The sequence below is a fragment of the Rousettus aegyptiacus genome, unplaced genomic scaffold (assembly GCF_014176215.1).
Source record: "Rousettus aegyptiacus isolate mRouAeg1 unplaced genomic scaffold, mRouAeg1.p scaffold_m13_p_15, whole genome shotgun sequence".
NCBI classification, from domain to species: Eukaryota; Metazoa; Chordata; class Mammalia; order Chiroptera; family Pteropodidae; genus Rousettus; species Rousettus aegyptiacus.
In genome coordinates, this window is record NW_023416290.1 from 54,001,445 (window position 1) to 54,029,145 (window position 27,701).

A 27,701-nucleotide genomic window follows, 5' to 3' on the forward strand; every position below is an offset into this window, starting at 1 on the left:
CAAAGCAGGTGCTCATTGATAAATTTTTTTATTCATAACATGAGAAAGATAATAATCATTCTCCCCGTCTATTTATTGAGATTATTTTGACAATCAAAAAAAAGCCTGTAAACACTACAGTGCTCCACGAACTACCAGGTCTTATGCAAAGGGTGATTCCTGTGATGTGCAGACAAGGATAAAAAGCAAAAGTAGTTTATTTTCCTGGGAAGTGGCTCTTATCCCCAGAAGTCTTGGCTACAGTCTGAACTCCCTCTTTGAAGGGAAATAAAAGTATTGGCCCTAGTCAGATTTTAGGATCTTTCTCTCTGAGATATTTTAGTCTCATCCCTTTCTTTAAAATATAAATGCAGGATAGGCAAGCATCAAGTCCCTTTTGACGGGGAGGGCAAAATCAGCACTCACAAAAATGGTTCTGCAGTGCTTCTGAGGCTTCCGGACCATGTCGTGCCTCCTGCTGGTTTGCGGTGTGCAGCCCACGTGTTCTTCCTCAGACGTCTCCCCTGGTCAGTGGTCAGGGGAGCTTTTATCGAGGGTCTATAATGTGGGACGTGTTCTATGTAAATTATCTACAATCCACTAACAGTCCCGTCAACAAGGTCACATCCTCAAGAGGGAACAGAGATGGGATTCAAAGCCAAGTCTGTCCATGCAAAAACGATTTTCTTTCTAGGAAACCATATTATTTTGCACATTTACAAAGAATATTGTTCCAAAACGGGAGTTACTTTCTAAGTAAGATTTTGGGTAAGGCTATCCAGTATCCTCAGTCTCAATTTTCTTAATGTCTACAATGAGGGGATGAGACATAATTATCCTTAATATTTCTTTTCCCTTCAACAATCTACGAGCTCTTGATTGAAATCAGTGAAGAAGGCACGCAACTGTGCCAGCCAATCAGCTATATCAAGCGTAGCGACCAATGAGGTGACCGATGTCACAGCCTGGTCTCCCCGAAACCTGGAATGTGAACCTCAGCTAAGATTTTCCATATGTCCTCACCCACGGGGATACGAGAAAAACAAACATAATCTAAAGAAAACTTCAGCACATTAATTCTGCACCTGATTGGGAAATGTACTGAGTTTTAGATTCCTTTCAAATGAGACGGAGTGGCCGACGGCCAGCACGCTAAAATCTTCAGCAGACATAGGATGGAGAAGACAGAGCTGGAAAAAAACTGGAGTGAAAGTATTTAAAAATACGAACTGGGAGCAGTATCTGAGGAAAAGATGAGACACACACACATAACCTCTTTTGCACAAATAGGTATTTCAAATAAAAACCCTAAGAATAGCTGGTTTTATTCAATACACCCCCTTTTCTGAAAAGTTTGAAAGCCTGAATGGTCACACTGGTCTTCAAATTCAACTTCAATGAATTCTAACAAATAAGGGATGTACTGACCTGGAATTCACTCCTCTCGGGGGCATTACTGTCCAGAGGAAATGCTTTCAGCATGAGCATCCTGGATGCACTGAATTGTAGTAAAATATAGGATCAGTGTACTCAGAAAGGGAAGCCCTTGTAACATAGACTTCTCAGAAGGTCTTTTCTCCCTCCCATCACTTAGCCATTTTCTCCCCAGAGTCAAATGATATAAAGTTATTCTACCTTGTTACTCAAGTGGTGACTTATAAAAGGGGGGAAATACATATTTCAATACATATTGAAGGAGAACTAAGTCTTGTCACTAAGTCCTGCCTCTCAAAGATGATTATTTTTTCAACACACTTGTAATTGAGGGTAGAAGTTGAAGGACAATTTGAGATAAAAAAATTTAAAGGTATAATTATGGAAGAAGGAAAGCACAAACTAAGCACCTATTATATGTTATATATCCTATGGTTTCTTAAATGATCACACAACTTTATGAGGCGGGTACTGTGCTTGTGTTTTAGACGTGAAGAAACCAAGGCTCAGAGAATTTGATGTGAGTAGTTCAAGTCTGAACTTACTTTTATGGTACCACCATTTTTACTATTTAGTCCTAGATTAAATGATAATTTAAACTCTCACTCTATCCTTGATAACTCATCGTTAGGCAAAACTGGAATTACTAGCAACTCCCTGAATTCGTCCTTCTCTCTCACGCCCTCATGATCTTTCTAAATATTCTTCGCTTTGGTTGGAAAGACCCTCGCTGCATACTGTCACCGCCCCCGACAATCCCTCTGCTGCACATTTGGCAAGATATAAGCACTCGCTGTAACTTTGTGATGAAGAAGAAGGAAGGCTGGAAGGAGGAAAGAGGGGAGAGAGGAACATTGGAAGGACAACAAAAGGGTGATGAGGGAAAGTTGGGAGAAGAGAAAAAGGTGGACAGGGAAAGAGGAAAAGCGGAAGAGGAGAAAGGAGGGTAAAAGGGCTGAAGAAGGAAAGGGGGGAAGAGGAGAAAGGAAGGAGGGGAAACAAAAGAAGAGAGAAAGAAAAAAGTTATGCTAATTATCTAATAAAGTATAACAAATTATCCCCAAATTAGAGGCTGACACGATAAGTTATTTCTTTTTCCACAGTCTTTGACTCAGGAACTCAGACATGGCTCAGCTGGGAAGTCCTGCCTCAGTGTCTCTCAAGAGCTTGCAAATTGTCTACTGGCAGCGTTATCACCGGAAGGCTCGCCTGTGGCTGGAGGGTCTGTCTTGAGGATGTCGCAGGACTAGCAAGTAGGCACTGACTACGAGCAGCAGACCTCCGACCTTCACCATTTGGGCCTCTCCACGGGGATGCCCGAGAACCCTCCTTCCACAGCTCTCATTCCTCCAAGAAACGAGTGATCCAAGAAGGAGAATAAGGAAGAAGCCACAAAGCCTTTTATGGCCCAGTGTTGGAAGTCACAAACCACCATTTCTGTAATATCCTATTCGTTATACAGATCAGCCTTATTCATTAGGGGAAAATATTACACAAGGGATTAAGTTAGGGATTCTTAGGGTTCATTTTGGAGAAACTGTTCATTTCAACATGGATCTGTATGACAGAGCCTGTGATCACCTCAAAATATCACAGCTTTTAGTGTTTCTAAAAATATAAAGAAATGTAGATATAAAAGGAGATCATGATTTTGGAGATAAGCATAATATAAATTATAAAGAAATGCATAGTGAATGCTAAGCCTATTGTAATAATCCAAATAAATTTAGGGTGTTTCACCCAATTGATTTATTTATTTCCTTGAATAACTTCCAGATTCTCTTTTTGGACAAAAAATCCTGCAGTTCCACTAGAAAAAAAACTAGTATGTTGGAAAATAAATATGCACCTTTTTTTTTGTTGGTTTTTTTTTTTTTTTGGAGCAGGCAATGCTCAATTTGACTCTTGATTCAACAACTCATTGACTGAGGTATCTGGCTAAATTTCCTGAGTTCCCATCTGCCTCAGTCCTTTATACATCGGGTGTCTGCCCATGAGGAAGTTTCGACATTGTGTATCATGACAGCCGTGACATGCCTTGAGAAATTCCCGAACCAAAAGAGGTGCTATCGGTTTTATTCTTCTCTTATTTCAGATGTAAAATGAAAACAGAACCCACACAGACAATCAGAGTGACAAACATCTAGACATTTGAGATTATCTAGGTGCTAATGATCACAGATGATGCAGCATCCAGAATAACCACTTTTTTTTTTTGCTCTTTGTTCAGGTAATTTTTGAATTTTGCTAAGACAATCACATTTTTGTAGTACCAAATCAGAAAGAATAGAAATAACATTAACAGTGAAAAAGCAAGGCAACTTTGAACGTGAAGGTTGCCTTGCTGGTCTGCTGTTTGTTCACACTAGCGCCACCCAGGGATCTGTTAAAAAGACCTAAGGGTAAACCTCTCTCCAACAAATTGCCACTGCAGCTGCCTGGGGGCGTTTTTTCAGGGCTCCCCAGGTGATTGTGAGGGTCAGTCAGCTGGAGAAGCACTGACCGCCACAGTTCGCACAGAACACAGGAGAGCACTGACTGGCGATTCCTAACTCTTCTCAAAGCCACCTTCACATTTATTTTTTTAAGTTATGTGAATTTGACCAACAATAATTCAATTTATGCTAGAAGTTCCTAGCGTGTAGATAATAATTATTAATAATAACTAACTGGATGATGTTAACTACAAGTGCTTAACACCTTATAGTTTACTATAGCATGCTCAATTTCATTAATTCCCTTGCTCTTCCAAACTAACTGTATAAGATAAACTGGAAGTAGATTAACATCATCTCATAAATGACCAATCCGAGGCTCCAACAACCATTGGAAATATTTCAAGAAAGGAAGTAAAAGAGCAACTTTATTCAAGAGGCAGGATGCCAAGGCAAGTCTCCGACCCCCAAATTCTGTTTACACAAATGTGTGTGTGCACGTGCGCACGCACGCACACACACACACACACACCACACACATCTTTCAGTTTTGGTAATATATGCTCTGTCTCCTCTCACAGGTCCTCACACAAAATGAAACGGTATGCACCGCAGCAAGGAGAGGCTACAAGTTCCAAAGTCAAGGGCTATACAATGACTTTTAAAGAATGACCTTATCCTTGGAGAGTGATTTTCTTTATTTGTGTTTACTGTTAACTGTCCTATAACCCAGAGCCCTTCGCATCAGATTTTGAGGAAAGAAAAATTTTGGCTGCACATCGGCTCATTTGGTCCTTGCAGCTAAGAGACAGCAGCCCGGCCATTGTGCTCAAAGGGACAGTTTGCCTCTTCGCCAGGATAAGGAACACTGGCGAGGAGTTAGGGCCCTTATATGCTTTGTTAGTTGTCTGGGGATGATGCAACAAATTACCTCCCTCTTGGTAGCTTGAAACAATAGATAGTTATTCTGAGGCCAGAAATCCAAACCCGAGGTGTCAGCAGGCATTTGCTCCCTCCCAAGTCTCTAAGGGAGAAGCCTCCCTTGCCTCTTCCAGCTCTGGTGGCTCTGGGCATCCTTTGGATTATGGTCATATCACCCCAGTCTCTGTCTCTGTCTTCACACAGCCTCCTGTTCTTTCCTGTTCATGTCTTTTCCTCTTCTGTCTCTTATAAGGATACTTGTCACTAGATTTAGGGCCCAGCCAGATAACCCAGGGTAAATGCACCTCAAGACCTAACTGCAATGACACTATTCCTAAATAAAGTCACAGTCCCAGGTTATCGGTGGACATCTCTTGGGGGCCCTCCATGCACCCACTACAGATGTATCTTATTATTATAAATTGCTTTTGTCTATTTTCTGCCTGAGTATTGCTGGTAAATAGGAAAAAAAAAAAACTCTTAATTATTTAAAGAGTGTTTTGTACCTAACCTTCTGAGTTCTTTTTAGTTTTTATTGTTTTTAAGTGATGCTTAGAATTTCTGGAGAGACAATTGTATCATCTGCATAAGTGATAATTTTGTTCCCTCTTTTCCAATTCATAACTGCATATGACATTTATACTTTTGAGACATCGTTCTCAAAAAGTCAATTATCTGAAGAGCCGGTGTAGGAGTTATTACTAACAGTTAAAGGAAATCAGATTTGTCAAGGCACAGGAACAAAGTAAGAAGGCCAGGGTAATTCAGGTCACAGAAGAAAAGAGCCATGATGTCTTCAAAATGATTTCATTTCTCCCCTTGATTTTGCCAGTACATAGAGCAAGGCTCTGATATCTGAAGCTATGTGCACAAGGTCACTCCACAGAGAAAGAATTAACAACACACAAAAAAATAAATCCCCTCTCCTTCCAATCTATAATAGCCAAAATGATATTTCACACTTGAGGGTACAATCTTGCTAAATCTCCCTTGTAAGCCTTCATCGACTTCTGTTGTTTTGAATGCAAAGCCTTGCACGACTCGTGAAGCCCAGGGCTCTCTGCTGCACGCGTTACCCTTGGCTTTGCTAGTCCCTGTTCCCTGACGTTAGTGGTGACTGATGTCACCTTCCACTCCAGATTAAATAAAACCCACGCTCCAACTCTCTTCCAAAATCTAAAGTTCGTTTATATCATATGTAACAACAGCGATTAATTAATGTTTTATATAATTCAATGTCAGTCTTCCTCACTGGACTGGAAAAGGTACAAAAGCCAAAACCAAAACCTATTTATTTTTTATTCATTATTATATCCTACACTTTGCACAGGACCTGGCTCATAGTATTCATTTAAATTTAAAAACTGTGGAATGAATAAAACATTCATATCTATGCTCCTTCTATGACACTATAGCATTTAATTCTTTGGTCCTTCAAAACACTCCATTTCCTTCTTTGTTATTGCTATGTAATCCCTAAGCCTTTGCTTTCTCATTTCTAACCATCTAAGGCAGAGTGGTAATTTTAGAAAAACACAGTGCTTAAACAGTACCAAATAATAATTTTAAACATTTAAAAATGTCCAAAAAATTGTGTAAAAGGTATTGGGGGCACCATCTATTCCGATTCAGAATATATCTTAAGCGGTCCCTTTCTGGTGACCTTTATTTATGCATAATGAGAATGAACTTAATAGTGAGCATGTAGGGGATATCTCCTTTGTGAAAGACATTTATTCTCAACTTCCACTTTTTCCCAGACCTAAAGGACCTCATCTTTCTTAAATTTAGCATAATTTGAATAGCCAAGCAACATAATTTCTTCCTTTTTTCTTTGAAAACTTTGGCTGAGCATAAGCCATCTTCTAAAACAGACCTAAAGCCCAAAGGTTCCCAAAGGAGAATATTCAGCCACCCTACAATTATCTAAATTATATTTTGTTCTTGTTTCCTATTTATGCATGTAAAAACTAATAATAAAATACAACGAATCAATTTTTCATGAAGGCAATAGAGCACAGTAATTATTTCACTACAAGCCTGCCAAATTATTTCCAGGAAATAGAAAATAATAGAAAACGGCTATGTTCTCAGCATCCCTCACATAACATTAAGTCTTGGGCACAGATTGAATGGCATGAAGAAAAGCAAAGCTGCAAACATCAGGTTTTTATACTCTTGCAGCGTGTATAAAACGCACCCATGACGGGTTCCTGAGGGTGAAATCATTCTTCTTTCTCACCGGCAAGTTTTTAAAATGGTGCCTGGATTGCAGAGTAGCACCAGAGTTCCAAACCTACAACGTTATGCCTAGTGCTTCTTTTTTGGTGAACTTATTACATAGCCGAATCAGCATATGGAATATGTTGACAAGTATGAACAGTAAGTAATTCCTCATTCATTATTCTGTACCAGTCAGTTCCACAAGGAGGGTCTTGCCTCTTTAATTCGCAATGCATGATAGAGAGGAGGGAAAGATCAATGGAATAGCCAGCCCATCCAGTGCACCCAGGTGGGGATGGAATGAAAACGGTGGCCTGAGGACAAGAGCTAAAGGAAGGCACTGGAGGGGCGGGGCTTGAATCTGACAGGTGGGAGGCTGAAAGCCGCCTGCACACGCCTGAGAGAAGAGGGCTGGCTCTTTGTAACGCCCGTGAGAGAAAAGACCCAATGCATAAAAGCTATAGGAACATGAATTATAGTTTTTTCAAAGAAAAGAATTCCTAAAGACAACACTGTTAAGACTCGATGGACGCTTCGAAGGACAGGGTGAGGGATCCATAGCACTGGTAGAGACTAGCGATGCCATGGCCCCTCGCCAGAGCATTCCTAGAGGAGATATGTCTGACAGAAGGATGGCCTTTATCAGTGATTTTCAAACCGTAGGCCACCAGGACAAGAAAAACCTACAAGGATGCAGGCATCTGGGCCTCCTGTTTTTGAGTATTTGTTTGACTCTTTCCCATTAATTATGTATTTTCAGAGTAGCATTTGTGCTCATGTTATTTTCTGTGGTCACCACTGAGGACTATTGATTTTGTTTTGTGCTTGTTTTGGTTTTTAGTATTATTTGCAGCTTGTGGATGGTGATGTGTGCGATGTTCTTTAATGCACTGAAATCATTATTCTTTTGATTCCTAAACGTCCCATCTTAGGCCAGTAAGAGCTCCTTCAAACTGTCTCCTGTGCCTTTTTGATGTGACACCATTAGCACTTGAGTGCCTCTTTGTTCTGGCACAAGCTGTTCCAGGCTCAGCTTATCTAGCATGTCCCCTGCCTCAGACTGATCAGCCATTTCTCCAAGGAGCCCTGGTTCCTTTTAGTCAGGAAGAGGTTTAATAGAGCAGAACAGATCCATTTATATATGCTTTACATATAGGATATTGGGTAACAATTTGAAAATAAAGCAAAATTTTGTTATAAAAATGGTTTGAAAAACATTCGTCTAGATTTTTTAAAGCCTTTCTTCTTTGAGCGCCTCTACATACAATTAATTCCTGAAAGAGGAATTCAGCATTTTATAGGGCACAGAATTCTTTTGGACCAAGAAAGTTAATTATGGGAATCCCATCTAGCAATAGTTTGCTGTGTAAAAGCTGGGAAAACCTCTCAGTGGGTAAACAAACTTTTTAAAAACAATGAATAATTTGGAATCTGGAGCCAGATTGGAACAACTAACTTATTTTATTTGGATAATACAGTTCTAATTGCTCTTTAAAAAGCATTTTTATTATAATATAATCCATGCAAGCATAGAATTACAGAAGACAATAAATTAGTATCTGAGTAACGAGCATCGAAATTTTAATATTTGCTATATTCCTCTAATTGTCTAAAATTATACAACTTTGCAGATGTGCCTGAGTTCCCAGGGCACTCCTTCGTGCCTTCCCCGATTTCGTGTTAACCATTATCCTCCATTTGTATTTCCCATTCCTATGGCTTTTCTTAATATTGATCTTACATATATGAAAACATTTTGCATATTTGAAATCGTATTTACTTTGTATCATATGGAATATATCATTCTTCGATTTGCTTTTGCTTTTCTTTGATGAACGTTGCTTTGAAATATAGTCTGAAAATACATGACCTCTAGCTCTTTTTTATTTGTGTTAGCTGCTATATTGTATTTCATCGTGTGAAAATATCACAATTTATAATAGTGACATTAATAATCACATATTGAAGATGATTTCAACTTGCTGTTTTACAAACACTGCCACAACACGTTCTTAAACACAGCTCTTTGTGCACCTGTGAGCAAACTTCTCTAGGTTTAATGGCATTTTTGTCATTTTATGATGTTACTATATTTCTTAAACTTCTTGAAATTTATTCTGCTTACCCAATTAAACAGATCTTTGATTTATTTCTTCATTTAAATTTACCCTTTCTAGTTTTGATTCCTGGAAAGCTCCCACTTATGGGAGAAGAGTCAGCTTGACAAAGGCAGGTGTCCATGGCGGTGGAGTCAGAGAAGGGCATGTGTCCTTCCTGGAAATTAGAGAGAACCCCAGAAATAGTCCCTGTGGTGTGTCCAGGATGGTGATGGAGCGGGAGGGGATAGTGAACTGCTGGTTCTTCCTCCTTAGGCCCAGGCAGACTGATGTCGAAGTTCCCCGTGGGCACAGTCGCCCATAATCCACTTGCCATCAGTCTCCATTCGAGCATCTTAATGTGGTCCTGGGCCCTTGGGCTCTTCTGCAGCCCTGCCAGTACCGGTGTCTGTGAGCCAGCAGGCTTACACATCAGGGAGAAGCTCAAGGCCCAGAAGCCATGTCTATGACCTACACAATAGACTTTTAATTATATTTACTGACTGCCAGTTTGGGCGTTGTTTCTTGAATCCCACGACTTACTTCTGAATTCACATTTTTTTCTAGCTGGAATATCTGTCTTCGAATTGTTATTTCCATGACAAACGTGATCAAGAAACTCTCTTGGTTTTTATCCGAAAACATGTTTTATTTCTCCCTGATTACTTCTTAAAGGTGAAAAAATCTTGGTTGAAATAATTTTGGCATGCTACCTCGCCAAGCCGTAGAGGACAAGATCAATTCTATTGATGTGCTTTCTTAATTGAATTAACAAAGGTACAAAAAAATCTCAGCATTTTAAAAGGTAAGAGTTTGAAACTTGTTGCTTCTTCATCCCCACCTTTTGGACTCCAGTCAGGAAGGGCTGCTATAAGTATGGATATATTAATTCAAAAATACTTTGTACAAAATAACCTTGCTTGAGACCAATGGTAAGTCAGAGTAAGACTATTCTGTGCCTAAGAGGAAAACAGTACCGAGGAATAGAAAAGTGGTACAGACGTCAGAACAGGTAGAAAAATCATCTACCTATAGAATATTCAGCAAATCGGTAGCGTCAGGTGAACACTGATTTTCATATTTACAGCGTGAAAAATCTTGGATAAGTGACTTAACCTCACTGGGTTGCAGTCCCCGCCCCCCTTTTTTAAATGACAGATGACTACATCATTCGTTTGATGAGACCGAATGATAATTAAATTAAATGGGATAAAAACCTTGGCGTGACATAGTTACTTTGCCAATAGCAGTTTTCTTGAGCTGGACATTGACTAGGCAGATGGTAAATGGGAAGAAACCCAAAATGGGAATCTTGGCTTGAAATATACCAATATCAGTCACCAAGCATTATGAGTGCTGCCAATTTCCCCACCCATTTTCCAACACTATTAGTATTACCCATCAGATAAACCTCGAATTATATTTACTGTAGTTTGGATTTCTTTAGTATGAATGTGGTTGAGTCTCTGTGTATTAGTATATTCAACATTTTGGGGGTGGCAGGGGCTACATCTTCTTTTGAGTACTTTTTTTTTTCCGTTTGGGTATTGATCTTTCAATTTTTGATTTGTTACACTATTTTATCTTAAGAAAATTAGCTTGAACATGTTCAGTACAGACAGATTTATGAAAAGCAGATGAGTAAAGGTAATTTAAGAAAAGTGGATGGGTAATAAGTGATGCTAAAAATAGTTTTTATAGGCGAAGATATTAAAAGTTAGTTAAATCACTCATTGAATTTTCACATTGGTTAGTTAGCCAAGATTTTAATCCAAGCTTGATAGACTAAGTAGCTCATGCTTAGAAAGATTAAACCTTGTCTTCTCACATCCCAAGAAACAAAAATCAGGAGTATTGTGTGTGTGTGTGTCTGTATGTGCGTGATCACTGAAGGAATCCTGAAATTACTATTCGTGCAGGATTCATATTCCAGCCACTCCTACACTAGTCATAAAAATATGGGCAAAATATTCGAGCTTCATAAGCTTCTCTTTCTTCATTTATAAAAAGAAAGATGGTAATAATTACTTCTCGGTATCTATTTTTCACATCCGTATGATCCTCATACAGATTAAATATTGTAAAAATTATATGTGTTCTCACTTCATGTGAACATCCAACGAGAGAACATATGTAAAGCAGCAGTCCCTAAAAGGTCATTATTTGCCTTAGCTTGAAGAAAGACTTTTTTAATTAAACATTAGTTGGATGACAGAGAAGGTTTTCTTCGGCCTCAACTCACATGGCAGCCTAATCCAGTCCCCACCTAAAATATGGGTGGAATTTGCAAGAGTTCCTGGATGGATGTCCCTTCTGGGGAGAATTTATGACAACTTTTCCAAAACTAAAGCCTCAGATCTTTATTATATTCTGTTAATGACTCAGTGGACTTTTGGCAGAAGGATGACTTTCCTTTGGTTCAAACACTTCTATAGAAGGTTCTGATTAATCTATCCGATGGTCTAAAATCAAAATAACACATGCAATCTTTGGCTGAAAAATCTCACTCGTGGTATTATAACAATAATTCCTCTGCTTGTTTTCATATATAACCTTCTGGAAATATTCCTGTTGGAGCCAAATTTCTATATTTTGGAAACTTGGCCTGTGAATGTATGATGGCTGAAATATGCCATTTATTTTCCTTTCACGAGGTACTAGAACAGGCAAAATAGTTGTTAGACTGTTTCTTAAAGAAAATTTTGTAGGACAACCCAGTTAAATGTGGAATAAAGCCCTTTTCTCTGACTTCCATGTTGTAATACATACTTATTTCCAGAGGTTTTTTTTTTTTTTTTTCCTGACCACCCAATTTAAAGCAGTTCATACCCCCAGGAGTCACTTTCTGTAAAGAGCCAAATTGTAAATATTTTAGGATTTGCAGGCCATGTGGTCCCCGTTGCTACCACTGACCTCTGCCATTGCCACATGGGATCCGCCACAGAAGTGCGTGCACAAAGGAGCAAGGCTGTGAGCCAATGCCTTTATTTACAGACACCGAAATTTGACCTTCCTTTAATTTTCACGTGTCACAAATTATTAGTCTACCTTTGATATTATTTTCAACAATCGAAAACATAAAAAAAACAAAAAAAACAAACAAAAAAAACCTCTTTTTAGCTCACAGACTATGCAAAACCAGGCAGAGGGCCCGGTTTGGTCAGTGGACTATGATTTGACCCTTTATTCTATATCCTTGCTCTATTCAGTTTGTTGTTTACATCACTTATTATGTAAAATAATCTATTTATGTATTTATATAGTTTCTATACTGTCTTGTGCTAGATCCGAAATCTCTCCCTGTGAAGCAGGGATGCTCTCTGACCTGTCCCCCCTGAGCACAGCCCCACAGACACTCAGTAAGCATGTGCTGCATGTTTAAATCTGCAGCCTTCTTGTAAATCAGTTCCTATAAATAAGTAATTAGTGTAACACATATAGCATATTGAATTCTCTAAGTGACTTACATTTTTTTCAAATAAACTGGATATGTACTATAGAGTTTTGCCGTATAGAAAAATGGTTTTAAGCTTTGAAGTTATGAAGACCAGGCTGCTCTGTCAATCAGCGTTTGTGATATTGTTATTAAATGTGTCACGGTTTTCTTAATTACAGAAAGAGAATAGATGTAGTACCATTTTATAAGGTGGATTGGGGCTCTGCTTGATCGTCCATTTCCCTCCCCAAGCCTACTCTCCAATCTCCTCCACCTGCTCTGTGCTCTAGCAGGTCAGCATATAAAGACCCTATCAGTGGTCTTCCTTTCAACTGAGCTTGCCCGATGGGTAGAGGAAGAAGAACGAGATATGTGTTCTCTTAGCTTGCTCCTAGGTTTCAGGACTGGCTGTGCTCCTGGAAGGAAAGTGTCAGCCCACAGAATGACAGATTTATGGATGTTCTGTAATGAGGCCGATCAGTACCCCCGTTGGTGGAAGAACAATCCTGTTATTAGCTCCAGGGGACTGCACTGTCCCCCATGGATTCTCTACAGCCACCACATTAAAAAATAGTCTCTTTATTTAAGACTCAAATCATCCTAAATTCCTTCTGGACCCTGAAGTCAGCCCAGCTGTTTAAAGAGAAAATGTTTGAGAATAAATGGTAAATCAGATCAAAACTATTCTTAGAAATCTGGTTGCCTTCTTTGAAGTTATATGAAAATCAATAATGATGCTTCTTGATTCACACTTCTCTGCAGGGTTTTGAACTAGAGGTGCCAACAAGGTACACCCTAGCTTGCCTAAATTTTTTTTCACAAGGAATTTAAAATCAGAAAAATTTACAACCACATCTGAAGTTTTTTCAAATCCTCTTGAAAAGATCGCACTTGCTGGTGATGCCAGGATGGCCCACTCCATAACCTTGATCGACTGGAGCCAAGTAGCAGTTACACCATTCATATGGGCTTTGCACGTGGCAGGTTGCTATAGTCCCCACCACTCCCTATCACGCAATGCCTCTAGTTCCATGTATCATGTTATCTTGCCTCAATTCTTGAAAGGATTTTCCACAGAATTTTAGGAAATAGAAGTTACAATCAACATCTTTGTTTTATTTCTTAATTTAATGGGAACATCCTTGTGTTTCACTATTATGTATGGTGTTAATTAAATATTAATGCATTTCTATTTATCAAATGTGTTATTCAAAAATGATATTGGCTTTTTAGCAAGTACTTTGTCAGCATCATCAGACATAATATCTTTATGCCTTGATCTATAATTAACATGGAAAATATATTGCTTTATTACATTTCTTGAATGAATCACACCTTAATAATAACTCTCAATCTTTTAATAAGCTGCTGAAATCTATTTGCTAACATGTTTTAGGAATTTTGCATCAACATCCATAAGTAAAATCTATCTGTAGTTTCATTTATTGGGTTGCCTTTATTAAGTTTTGCACCAATGTTTTCTTATATTTGTAAAAATCCCTTAGAAGCTTTCATGTTTTCTATATATATTCTAACAATTTAAATTGCATTCCTTAGATGTTTAGTAAAATTACTTCTCAAATAAATTGATGCTGATGTTTTTATGAGATAGCTTTTGACAAATGCCTTAATATCTTTTGTTGTATTCCATATATTTTCTAGAATATTATGCTTTATAGTAATTTTTAAACTTTTATTTGCATAAGATTAAGTGAGGTGATCCTCATATAATTCTTAATCTCCTAATATACATAGTTTTTCATTCTAATGTCTTATTTTTATATTTATTGGTGTCTTCTTTGGCTAATATAGTATTATATCTATTTCGGTACATTTTTCAAAGAAACACAACTGATCATTTTTCTTAGGAACACTTTTCTGAGTTCTGATACATGTATTTCAAGCAGGTGGACATATTGGTAATCATCACAGAAGCTGTCATTCATCTTACATTTATTGATGACTTATGATATCCCTGGCACTATGAAAGTGTCATAGAATAGAAGGTATACAACTTGTTCTTTACCTTCAAGGCTTTAGCCCAGTGGACATGTTCATGCGTAACTGAAATATAAGGGCACCACCAATCTAGGAATTGATGAGAAAATGGGGAGATTTAAGGTCTCTCAACTAAAAAGTATCAGAGCAGTATCTTAAACCTGGGTCTATGAGACATCAAGGTTAAGCCTACACATTTAGTGATGTGTATCTTCAGATATATTGTAAGGTAGTTTCCTAATGAAATATGCTTTCTGAATCCTTAGGTGTCTGAGTTTGTCTTTCTTCTGCTTTAACACACACACACAATACTACACTGGTTGTTTATCTTTCATAATTCCATGATTTTCTGGAAAATATGTTTAGGCACATTCTTAATTTACCTTTTTTTTTTTTTACCTAGAATCTGGTGAGCTCTTTCAGTCTGTATATTCTGATTGTTTTTTTGTTTTTTATTGTTGTTGTTGTTTGTTTGTTGTTGTTTGTTTGTTGTTGTTGTTTTAGCTCAGAAAATTATATTTTATGTCTTTGAAAGTAATTTTTTTCTTGTTTCTTTTTTTGGTTGTTGGTTGTTGTTGTTTTTGATTTGGAAGTATAAAAGACTAGGTAAATTAAAGCTCTCCTGCTTTAAAAAAGTAGAAAGTAGATCATGGATAAACCATTATTTTTAGTTTATTTCTGAACTCAAAGAAGATAAGCAACCTGATCAAGGGACATGGAATATTAGCAAGAGCTGCACACTGTAAGGAAAAGCTAAACATTTCATTGTCCTGGGGGGAAGTTCTGATATCACCACTTCAGCATGTAGAACATTATGAAAGAGAGAATAGGCAGTTAAAGATGAAAGATAGAAGAATCTACTGCAAAGATCTAACTAGCATGCATATACCCAGAAACATAGTCCCACTGGACATAGATCTTAATAAGCTGATGTACTTTTGGGGCTTAAATTAAAAAAAAAAATTATTTTGCTTATGAATCTGCAGTGTAGGCAAGGGTCAGCAGGGACAGATTGTTTGTGCCTTTTAGCATCAGCTAGAGCAGCTTGTCTGGGAGTTGCAGATTTCATTTTCAAGGTGGCTCACTCACGTGGCTATTGAGTTGGGTTTGATTACTGCTGAGGAGTTCAGCTGTGCCTATGATCCATAATCCTAGGTTTTTCTCTATGTGAGAGCTTTCACTGTCTGCCTGGGATTCCCAAATAATTGGGATTCCACAATGGTTGTGGTCCAAGAGAACAAGGCCAAGGATAAAGCATTTTAATGATCTAGCTTCAGAAATCATACAGCACAGATTCTACTATATTCTATTAGTCTATGCCTGCTTTGTCCAATGAAGTAGTTATCAGACACATGTGCCTATTTAAGTTTAAATTAATCAAAATTAAATAAATTTAAAATTAATTCTATAAGTATCCTAGCAATGTTTCAAATGCCCAATGTAGCTCGTGGTTACTGTACTAGACAACACAGAGAGAATGTTTCCATAATCACAGAATGTCCTATTGAACAGCCCTCACCCGGGAAGTCACAATGGTCCATTCAGTTCAAAGAAGAACCTAGACACCATCACTAGCTGGAGGAAGCATCCAGGTTAAAATATTTTTAAAAGCATGTGGCAAGAAAAAGGAAGAAAATATCTTGTGGGATGGGAGATACTGTCTTTGGGAAATAGAATTTGTCACATTAATTCAAATTATGAGAAATGATGTGGGAAAAACTATATCAACTTGTAGTGTGTACTGCAGTTTCACACGTTCATATCCTATGACTCAGCAATTCTCCTAGGTATTTACAAAATAGAAATGCTCCTGGGAACACAAACGAGAAGAACAAGAATGATCACAGCATCGCTTTTTGTTAATACCTGCAAATTGGAATCCATCCAAACATCCATCAGTAGAAAAATGCTCAGATAACAAGTCGAATCTTAAATCTGATTAATATATTTCCTGTGAAAGTTGCAAAACATCTCCAGACTTTATTTTTATTAACTGAAAAATAGTGGTGATTCTGTCCATGGATCGTTGTGAAAATTAACATCAGACATGCAAAAGCATCTGGAGTATGGTTAGCACTCAACAAGTGCATCTCTGCATATCACCAGTGACTGCCATAGTTTCTCGGGTTGTAAAAAGTCTTCATAAATGTGTGTGGAACTAATAAATTCATGTAATAATTCGTCCATCTGCATTTCCCTACTGACTCTCTACAGTTCACAGAAATGGACTCTCAGAAGTAGAGTTAAAAAAAAGACTGCCCTTTGAAGACAATGACTGGAGCATCATGAGTACTCAATATTTGTGAGTGAATAAATGAACAAATTGATGGATGGGTGAATCTTGTCCTTTTGCATGCCTGTATGTGGGAATAGATGAATGCAATTCAAGTTGTTGAGATTCTATCCTATATTTAAAAATCCCACTGCTCCCCACAGGAACTATTTTAATTATTGAATCCACACTTGGCAAGATAATACTGGCATCCTAGATCCACAATCATCCTTCCTCTCTGTTACTTTCCTAATAGCATACAGCGGCCCACCTCTGTCTGGGAACTGCAGCTGGAAATCTCTTGAGAAAATGACACCCACATGAAATTCCAGTGCTTCAGGTTTCAGCGAGGGAGGGAGACCACAAGTATGACCTTCCTGTTGGTATCTGGGAACCTCTGCTTCAGGTCCAAACCAGAAGCAGGAAGCTCAGTGCTTGCTAAGCAAGAAAAAAGAAATGGAGTAGAAAGCAGTCCAGCTCGAGGCTGCTGTTGAGATAGTTCTTCCTTTCAGTATTTCTTCCATTTCTGCTAATGATTCCAACCTGCTGAAAAGGAAATATCCCCTTCGAAAGCACAGAGCAGAAATGTCTCAAACGCTTACTGTGTGTTGTAATTCACAACCCAGGTAGTAATTTCCAGGTCTATTCTTTCTGTATTAACACTGTTTTCAATTTCATCTTAGGGTAAGAGAAACAGGTAAGCCTTTGCAGATGGAGGACAAAAATACGAATTTAAAACATATAGTTCAAAGCTGAAACAATTTGGTTCTTTCTTCGGGTTCAGAAAAGGGGCTATTAGAGTATTCTTTTAAAGTCTTTCCTATTTTGTTTAACCAGGTATTCTTCATGGAGGCAACCACAATTGAATGATATATCAAGGACAGAAAAGGATACTCTGGGCAAAAAGAATAGTATGAGCAAAGGCATGAAGAGGAGAATAAATGAGATATTTTGTAGGGAAGGTAAATAGTACCTTTGGTTGGGATACGAGGGCACATTTAAAAAAAAGGAGCAAGGTAAAAAAAATACTAAAATTATTAAACATCTATTTTGGACTCAAACCTGTGCCAAGCTCCTCACTTGTTATTCATGTTCCCGATTCAAGGAGGTTAAGTTAATTGCAAAAGATCCAAACACCTACAAACCCATGAAGCTAGAATTCAAAATTTATTCTGGCCTTTCCCAGGAACAATGCATTTTAGACTTCGAGAGATAAAGCTTACTAGGAATTTCAGGGTAGACAAGGGGTGCAGGTGTGGGTGGGAAAGGGAGGGTTCTCGAATGCAAATCCAGGCATTTAATTTTAATTTTGTAGAGCAAGTTTGAAACATAATTCCAATGCCATGGAGGCTGAGGATGCTGACAGCTGTCAGCACAGAGAGGACAGACCAGCCAGGTTGGTGTGCGGGTTACTGAGCCTCCGACCCTGGGATAGCTGGTTCACCCGTTTGCAAAGTGCTCAACTGTCGCTGGTTTTCATTACTCGCACCAGAAAACTGGAGCGGAGGCCTGAACGAGGTCACCACTGGAATCAGAGCCAGACTGGAATGAACTAACTCACAGGTCACTCAGATTCTAATTCTGCTTATCAAACTTAGCTACCAAACCTAACCTCAGTGTTTCTTTTTTGTATGAGCTTCAAAATTTTGAAAAGAAAAGATTTTTTTTTTTGTCTTCATCAGGAAGAATTTTTGTATTTAGATATAATCATCAAAGTTTCTCCTTAACATTTTTCTATTCCATATAATACACACGCCGTGTGCCATACATCTAGAAGTCTAAACAGGGCAGATACTCACTGTCCTTCTCACCCCTGGATCTCTATACCATTTTATCCTATTTTTATGATCCTCAATGCATGCTGTGTTGAATGAGTAAAATTTCCTTGAAGGCAGAAGCTTTTTTTGAAAGCCCTGAATATATCACATCTATTTTGGCTGCTTCTAACTTCCGGTATTATAAACACCGAGATATGTGTTTTCGTTGCATCTACATCCGTATGTATATTTATGACTATTTTCCTAGAAGTGGAATTGCCGTCATCTACCATTTTAAATCTCTAAAACGTTTCTCCAAAGTCTCCTCAAAAAGTTTCAATTTTTAGCCCTCACAAACAGTTCTAAATGCTCTCGTATAATGCTCTCAAGAAGTGGTTTAGAAAGACATATCTTTAAAATTTGACGGAGGAGAATAGAATTGTTTGGAAGTCACATGACTTACTATGCCAGTGGCTTGTGCACTGCCCTCAAATCTGTCCCCCAACCCCCCCTCACTCAGCAGCACTGGGAAGTACATTTTTGAGGTGCCCTTGTTGGTTGGCTCCCATTGGGTGGCACTGGTGGAGAATAGAAAGTTGGAATAGTGAGGAACCAGAGAACTTCTGTCCTCTCGTTCTGCTTCGGGCAGTATCGCTGACAGCCGGTGGCTGCCTCTCCTCCAAAGTGGTTCACGTCCTTCCAGACGGCCCCTCCCTCTTCGGTCCCATCCCCTAACTGGCAGCCCTGCCATAGTCGAGCTGCTACCTGGCTGCTTTGTCTTTTGGGCTCTGATGCACCACCTTCCCCCGTCCCGCCAGCCCTCTGTTGCTAGAGGCTTCCTGCTCTTGCTACTCTTGGGTTGTCTCGCCATCTCCTACTTGTCTTAACCACCTTGTCTGTCCCTGTGTATTAAATCATCTCTGTTTATCTCCCCAGTACTGACTCGGTCTTCCTGGCCGATAAACTTAACCAAACACATACGGCTGGAAGTATTGCCACAAGGAGCTGAATCCAGACCTGCTGAATCCAGATCTGGTGTTTCCCTCTGCTAGATCAAGTGAGAGGTGTTGGTGTAAAAGAGGGCTTTATGTGAATGGCGTAGACGAGTGCTGTAGAAGGCCAGGGGGGGAAATGATGGCAATGGTCTAAGTGGTCATAGATGGCTGTGTGAAAAAGGCATCTATTTGTTTGTTTGTTTGTTTGTTATGGTGACAGTGGTTAATGAAATCCAATAGAAAAGGTATCATATAAACAATATCCCCAGTCTCCAGGGTGGGTCTGAAGGCAGAGCATTCTTGGGCAGTTAAAAATACCACAACTAGTGGAGCTGGATGGTCCAAATCCAGGTCTGGCTGTGCCCTCTGTTTATGCCATTAGGGAACTCTTTTTAACGTGAGAAAACATTTTGCAAGTTTTTTGAATTTGAAATTGCAAAGTATAGACTATGAGAAGATTAGAGAGTTTGTTGATGTCCTTTAATCTTACTTTACTATCAGTGATGTTTTGATTTTCAGTTGTCTAAGGAGAAAGCAGTCTTTTTGTTGAGAGTCTCTCAACACTGTAATCCAGTCTTGGGTTAGATAAAGAAAATGAACAGTCACAAAAGATCTTCTGAAATATATTTAGAACTAGTGGTCGTCTGCCTTATTTCAATTATTTATAACTCTCAGAACTTTCTGAATCCAGGTCAGTAAATTCTTTACAAGAAATCCCTACTAGATTGGATCCACTTGAGTGTTCATTTCACAAGCCCCTCCCTTTATAGCTAAGGCATTTCTACTGTCCCATCTCAACCTGTTAATTCTTTGACCCTGATTTCTATGCAAAGGATCTCGTTAGGCATTTTTAATGGTGACTTCTGCATTATGCAAAATAGACATCTGGAATAGAACTCAAGTGACCTCTATACAGTTCATTTCTACAAAAAATACATATGTATACATATATATGTATTTTGTTTCTTCCTCCTTTCTACATTTAGATCATAATTGATTGATTCTAGCTTTCAAATGCTTTTTTTCCTCTCTTTCAGAACAGTAGATAGTGACTGGCCTAAAAATCTAATTGACTGAAATGATCAGTTTACCACAGTTCACTACACGCACTCAGAAAGCTGTTCTGAGTGGCAATTCAAAAGAGCTGTCTTTTGAAATTGGCATTTTCTAAGTATTCTCCTAAATTACAGTTGGGCCATAAATGCACCAGGTTAAACTAAGGCAGCTGAGAAATTATGCAGGTGAAAATTACGAGGATATGATCTTTCCACTCAGTCATGTAAAGATTTAATCTCCCAGATTAAAAACCCAGAACACAGTGATCGAGTCGAGATAACAGCTGGGAGGATGCTGTGGGACAGGGTTCCCAGGGTATTGTCAGGGGACCGGGTCCGCGGCCTCCAGAGGCAGGTGTCTCACGGGCAGAGCACAGGGGAGCCCTTTTCAGCAGTGTCAGGCCAGCTGTGAGCTTATCTGCGCCATCTTGCTTTCAAGGAACGGTTCCCCGTGTCTGCTGAAGAGAAAGGAGATGAGCCCCCACGTGGGAACTGTGCTACACATTGACAGGAGAAAAAGAAAAATCACGAAAGGGAAAGCAGGCTGGGAGGCTTAGCTGTATGAAGGAAAGATCTATTCAATTAACAAGGCAGAAGCAGAAGATATTCTACATCAACCGCTTTGATATCTCTCCATCAGCTAGACGGGCAGTGTTCTCCCTTGCAGTGTGTCCGCGGAACCTCTCCAGATCCCATTCCCTCGTCCACGTCCATCATCACTGCCCTCCTTTCAGCCCTCATCATCCAGACCACATCAGGGCCTCCGATCGGGTCTCAAACCCACTGTTGTTACTTTCTAATCCAGATAGTCTACTGCAACCAGAAAGATGCTTCTGAAACAAATGTGTCCCTTCTACTCCTTTCTGTAAAATACTCCAGTGGCCACATATTGCCTTCAAGATGCAGTCCAAGATCCTTAACCTGGCGTTAAAGGCTTCCACGAAATGGCTCTGCACACGCCACCGGCCTAAGCTTTCAACTTTCTTATAGTTCAGTCACATAATACAGGTAAATGAACTTATTATTATTATTATTATTATTATTATTATTATTATTATTTTGCCTACAACCACACCTGCTTTGGAGAAGTCTAATGGAAGCCTTTAAAAGGAAATAATTGTCATTCCACACGCCTTACACGGCAGCTGCAAGGTCCACAGGCACACGTCCTAAAACGAAGGCAGAGAGAAGCCATGTTGCCTATTCTGACCCGGCTCGTAAGTCTCACAGCAACACTTCTGCAGGGCTCTCATCAGCTGAGGTAGTCACCCGGGCCTGCCCAGTTCCAAGGGAAGGAACCCCAGGACTGGCTCTTGACAGGGGGTAAGGGGTGCAGAGTTCTGGAAGAACATTAGAGACTGAAAGAATTGTCGAAGCCACTTTTGTAAAACACAGTTTGCCACAGAGAGGGAGTACGGCTGATTCTTTTGAGAAGCGTGCCTAAGAAAAGAAGCATAAAAAGATAGGAAAGAGAACAAAGCAGGATCAAAGCCAATTTCCTTTGACCTGGTCGTGTAAATGCACTGCTGGCGAGAGGAGAGGTTTGGAAACATACTCAGGCAGTCCGTTTAAGAGTTTTCGCTTTTCACTTTTGCCGAAGAACGGGGCTCAGCAAACACAGTCTGCAGACCAAATATGATGCCCTCACCTGTGTCTGTAATCCCATGAGCTAAGAATCTATTTTAAGTTTTTAAATGACTGGAAAAATATCAAAAGAATCATATTTTCACATCCATAAATACAATATTATTGGACATGCACACCGATGCACTTATGTATTGTTCGTGGCTGCCTTCATGCTATATAATAGTAAAGCTGAGTAGCTGCAACAGGGATCATATGGCCCTCAAAGCCCAAAATATTTACTACCATTCTTTTTAGAAAGTATTTGCCAACCCCTGGTGGAATATCTCTCTAAAAGACCCATTCATGCCTTTATATACAAGAAGAATGTGGGTTTCTTAAAAATGGAAGGTCCCCTCAACATGTGGAACGGTAGTTCATTACATCCTTAATGGCTTTCTGTAAGGAGATGAAAAGAATGGCTAAATGTTTACCTTTATTCTTGGTCAATATTGATTTGCATGTTATCATTCGTATAGCATCGTGGTCATGCTTTTTGCATGTTGTGGCTCCTTTCTTATTAGTCCTTCTTTTGTTAAATGGCTTCTCCCTGGAGAGGACTTCCCTCAGGAACCCACTTCATGCAGCCGTTCCCCTGCCCCCTTCTGTCTGACCACGGCCGTCTGAATATGCTCCTCCTATCGACCAGTCACGACACCGATCCTTATCCCCTTGCTTTGCCCACCTCTTTCATGACCTGCCTCTCCAACACGACAGTGTGCATTCCGTGGCAGCGGGGACCTCGCTCACTTGCATATTCCCGGAGGCAATGTTGACCTTATATTATATTCATCTGGCATCTGCCGGCTCCATGCATGTCATGAATGAATGAGTGTGTGAGTGAGTAAGTGACTGACTGACTGGTTCTCCATTTCGACTTTATCTACCAAAAGTAGAAGGATACTTTGATTTCAGCACAAGGACACTTTGATTTCAGAAGCAAGCATCTTTCTATTACTATTTTATAGAAGACTATGATTTGGAAAGTTAGGCCACGTATCCTGTGGTTGGGATTTATGGAAAAGAAAAAATCAGAACATTCCCAAAGCTGGCAGAAGCAGAACCGGAGGCCAAGGGGGTCACAGGGCCCGAGACGTGGCCAGCCCCCCAGGCACAGTTGGGCCGCTGGATCCCTCTCTCTCCACTCTCGCCCCATAGTTCAGACCATCATCATTCCTTAACAAAACTTCCGCAAGGGTTTCTGCTCAACCCCCCACTTACTCCAATCTCTTCTCCAGAGTGCTTCCAATAAAAGCTCGTGATAGATGAATTAAAACCCTTGAAGGTCTCTCTAGTGTTCATTCAGTAAGACCCAAATACCTTAAACATAGATGCAAGCCCTTTAGATGTTGCCTACAAACCACACTTTCAACCTTATTTTTATCACTCCTTCCCCAAGACCAGATCCATTGAATTCTCTGGTCTTAAGTCAAAGCAGGGTCATTTCCACAGTGTTCCCTTTGCCGAGACTGCCCTGCAGTTTTACATAAAAGTCTGAATTTTCTTCAAGATTCAGCTCAAATATGAACACCGCTATGAAATCTTCCCCAAGGCCTCCCAGGCGTAGTTAATGGTTTTGTCTACTCTGTATCTTGTCTCTATGCCCTGCTTGTCCATGTGACTCTCCTGGCCTGCATTCCATCTTTCTTTACATCTACCTTTGTCTCTTGCTCTCTCTACCCCTCAAGGGAATGTAATAAACGACAGTACAATTTTCCTGTATAAACCTCTATCTTTGCCCTCCCACTCGATTACATTGCGCAATGTTTGAGACCAGCAATAATTTCATATTTCTTTCTGAATCCTCGCACTTGAGTATATTTCTTAGACCAAAAGAGACATCGATTAAATTTTAGTCAAAGGAAATAAAGAAGAGGGGAAGGAAAGGAAGAGGAGCAGAAAAGGAGAAGTGGACCAAGTCAGTAGTGACCATGAAAATGGTCCTGATGGCTAAGGGTCTGTGTTAATGGTCCATATCATTGAGTCGGGGGAACTGGTGCCCAAAGACGCCACTGCAGTGCATTGGACAAGTGGTGAAGGAGGATTTTCATCAGGGCTTTGTAGTTTAAAGTCAGACACATGGTTCCTCCTGCCTTCGATAGTTGTGAAACCTTGAGGAAAATGGGTAGTCTCTCTAAGTGCTTTTGCCTCTTTGTCTACCAACTGAAATAATAACATGTTTACCTTAGTTTTTTGAAATTAAAATACCACCTTCGATATAGTTAAATGAAACAAACACTTGTAAGTTGTTTAGAATGGTGTTCAGTACATAGAAAAGAATCAATAGAAGTTAGACCACATAAAAACAAACCACAAACAACACTGAGATATCCAGACTGGGTCATAACAGGTCAATTAATGGACCCTTCATTTCACAACTGAAGAAAAGGCCCACATAATGATTAACAGCAGTGGGATAGGAATAAGCCCTTCTTAATCAAAGTCCAGTAGTCATCGTAGCTAAAGATGTAATGAAGATGGATAAGAAAGGACTATAGGGAAAAGGAAAGGATTAGTAATTGTTACAGAAAAAGAAGCATGAGCCAGGAGCTATTTCATAGGCTTGCAGCATCCACCCCGAGAAGGTGACATTATTCTAGCGTAGCAGAAGAGGAAACTGAGGAAGTGGACGCTACGGAGACCGATGGGAGGAAATAGTCGTGCTGCCATAAAGCCCTTCCCAGACAGGCTGGCGTGGGAAAATGCAAACCCCATACCTGCTGCAGGATGCCAAACGCTGGTAAGAAAATCACCAGCAAAGCAGCGTGCAACGAGAATACAGCCTCGGAGTTAAGAGAAACATTATTCTAAATCATTGTTGTAATAATTAAAAGGGAGAATGAATTAAAAATACAAATTGTTTCGAAAAAGAACACAAATTAATAGCCTGGCTAGTTGCAAAGCCCCGGTTTATATGTCAGAATGTACTCGCTTTGAACGGCTTCTTTGAAATGCACAAGAGAGGGAACAAAGTGTAACTACTTAGAGAGCTTTTTTTTCCCTTTCTTTCTTTTGTGTCTCTCAAAAAAAAAAAAATACTTAAAAATGTCTTGAAGAAAACTCACCAGTTGACTTACAGTCATTATTTTTCTAAAGCTTGGTAGTTTTATACTTTTTGAATACTACTCAAAATCATGCTGTCTGTCTCCAGCACTGATAAGCTCTTAGAGCATTAATCAAACACTGTCACTCTGTCTTAAAGATAGTCACTGGTTTCTCAGCTCTCCTAGGAAAGTGTCCTGGAACCTATACACATGGAGTATTGCCAAAATAGTGCGATGGTTTATAGTTTATGCTAGAACTATTAATTAAACCGAAATCTGTCTACTGCATTACTGCATTCCCAAGAATGTGTAGTATGTTGTGTGTGTGCGCATGCATGAGCAAAGTCATTTCCACAGTTCTCGGATCTTGTTTCTTAACCTCAGGCAACACTTTTTTTTAAAATTTCTGTTTTTCCGGATACTTCAGTTAATAATTAGTTCGCATATATCATTTTGCACGATGCTAAGAGGTAAGGTTACTTTCGGGAAATGCAGCAGGTGGCTGCAAATAATGAAGTTCCGAGGCCTGCGAGGAGCTGCCCCACAGCCTGACAAATGGTCTGAAGCCTCACGCTTCTCCGGGTTCTTGAGCTGCAATGTGAGCTTCTGATTCGTGTGAATCTCGGTAGAGCAGCCATGTGATGGCCTCAGTGGCACTGACAGAAACTCCACAGACAATGAGCTGGAATGTGCAAGGGACAGCACGTGGCAGATACTGCCTTGGGGCTCGCTCCTCGGGTCGCTGGGGCTAACACCAGGGTTGTGAAGGCTAGAAAGGCTGCCAGGCGTCCCTGTGGAGGGGACACGTGACAAGGACCAGAGGATAAGGATGAACTTAGAGAGCACGGATCGTGAGTAAAAGGAGCCAAACTCCATCGTGGGCAAGGAGACTGTGGGCTACGATGGAGAAAGCCCGTGCGTGGGGAGGTGAGTCTCTCTTGACTGATGGACGGGCTTAAGGGCTCGTGTCCAGAATGGGTCTGTTTTTCCCCCCATTTTTGGTTCCCCTTTTTCATGTATTTGAGCCAGTCAAAACAACCAGAATAATCTCTATATTATTTTTCAAATAGTCCCTTTCTGTTTCATTTGTCACAATGATAATCTGCTCTCATAGATAATTATAAAATTACCTACAGATTAATGTTGAAACATCTATTTTCAAGTAGAGGCTTTCTACAAAGGGGCAACGGGGTTTATCTGGAAAACGATGGTCTTTGGAATGGAGTTCAAGTCCTGGTTTTGCCACCTAAAAGGTGGTTGGTGTAGCGTCAGGCAAGCCAGCTTAACTTATTCGCATCTGTTGCTTTCTTTATACAGGTGAAAATTAAAACAGCGCATGTAATGTGTTTAGCACAGTTCTGGAATAAAGTGGATACTCCATCAAACTTAGCTTCCTAACATTCAAAATCTCTCTACTGGGCTTTTCACTGATGCTAAACAAGTAGCAATACCAGGTTAATTTAAAAAACACATTCACTGGTTTGTTACACTCCCTGAAGTTCTGAGGAAGCCATCACAGTTAAACCTTAGAGAACGTGTCAGGATGTTGTCTGTTAATGAAGAGAAAACCATTCTGTCAACATAAATGGGGCTTGGCTCTGGAAGAATTCATTGAACAGAGGTTTTCTTATGACTTCTGCACAGTTCTAAAGCTTGAAGAACCGAAAAGGAAGAACAAATTGAATTTGCATTGATTTCCCTCAAAATTCACTCAGATCAGAAAGAGAAAAAATAATTTCTTTCATTTACGGTTAGACATGGTCCTCAGCCACCACACTCTCATGTGAGAAGCTGGTATACAAACACCTAAAATGCACGGCCGTTGAGGAAACTTCCCTGGAAGTGGAGGAGATCAGTTCAGGGAGCGATGTAGCCGACTCTGGCCCTCTGGGAGGTCTCAATTTACTAAGGCATATCAACAGGTAGATGTGACTCTTGATCAAGTTCTGAACGTATAAGTGTCACACGCCAGCAGCTACTTACTGCCTCACTAGGACACCGACGTCCTGATTCTTAAGGGCTGTGCAGCTTCCTGCTTGGAAGGGAAGAACATCCGACATCATCAGCATCCTCCTCTCACCTCGGAAGTGGCTCTGATGTCAGCACAGTGACGGGGGCCTCACTACCTCTCCAGGCAACCCACTCCCATGGCAAACATTTCAACTCTTGGGCAAAAAAAACAAACAAACAAACAAAAAAAAACCCTTCAGGGTGCTTGGCTCCTTGTGGTCTCCACCTACTGGTCCTAGTTAGACCTAAAATATCAGAGATGAGAAAGACCTTGCAAGCAGTGATGTGCTAGTAAGCATTCAACCATCAGCTCTCCAGTGTGTTATGTGTGTGTGTAGCCATGTATTTACAGTTGCATTTATATTTAACGCTTATACTTAACTTTATTACTATAAAGGGTGTGTACATGAATTCATAAAAATA

At 39.8% G+C, this 27,701-nt stretch overlaps 2 long non-coding RNA genes across 3 annotated transcripts in view; one reads left to right on the forward strand and one right to left on the reverse strand.

Moving 5' to 3' along the window:
- Positions 1-27,701, reverse strand: part of LOC107501903 — a 570,942-nt gene that overhangs the window by 300,035 nt on the left and 243,206 nt on the right. The gene's annotated exons all lie outside the window — the stretch shown is intronic.
- Positions 25,758-27,460, forward strand: LOC118612045. Its single transcript, XR_004954766.1, has 2 exons — positions 25,758-26,195; positions 26,586-27,460. It is a non-coding gene; the product is annotated as an uncharacterized LOC118612045 (long non-coding RNA).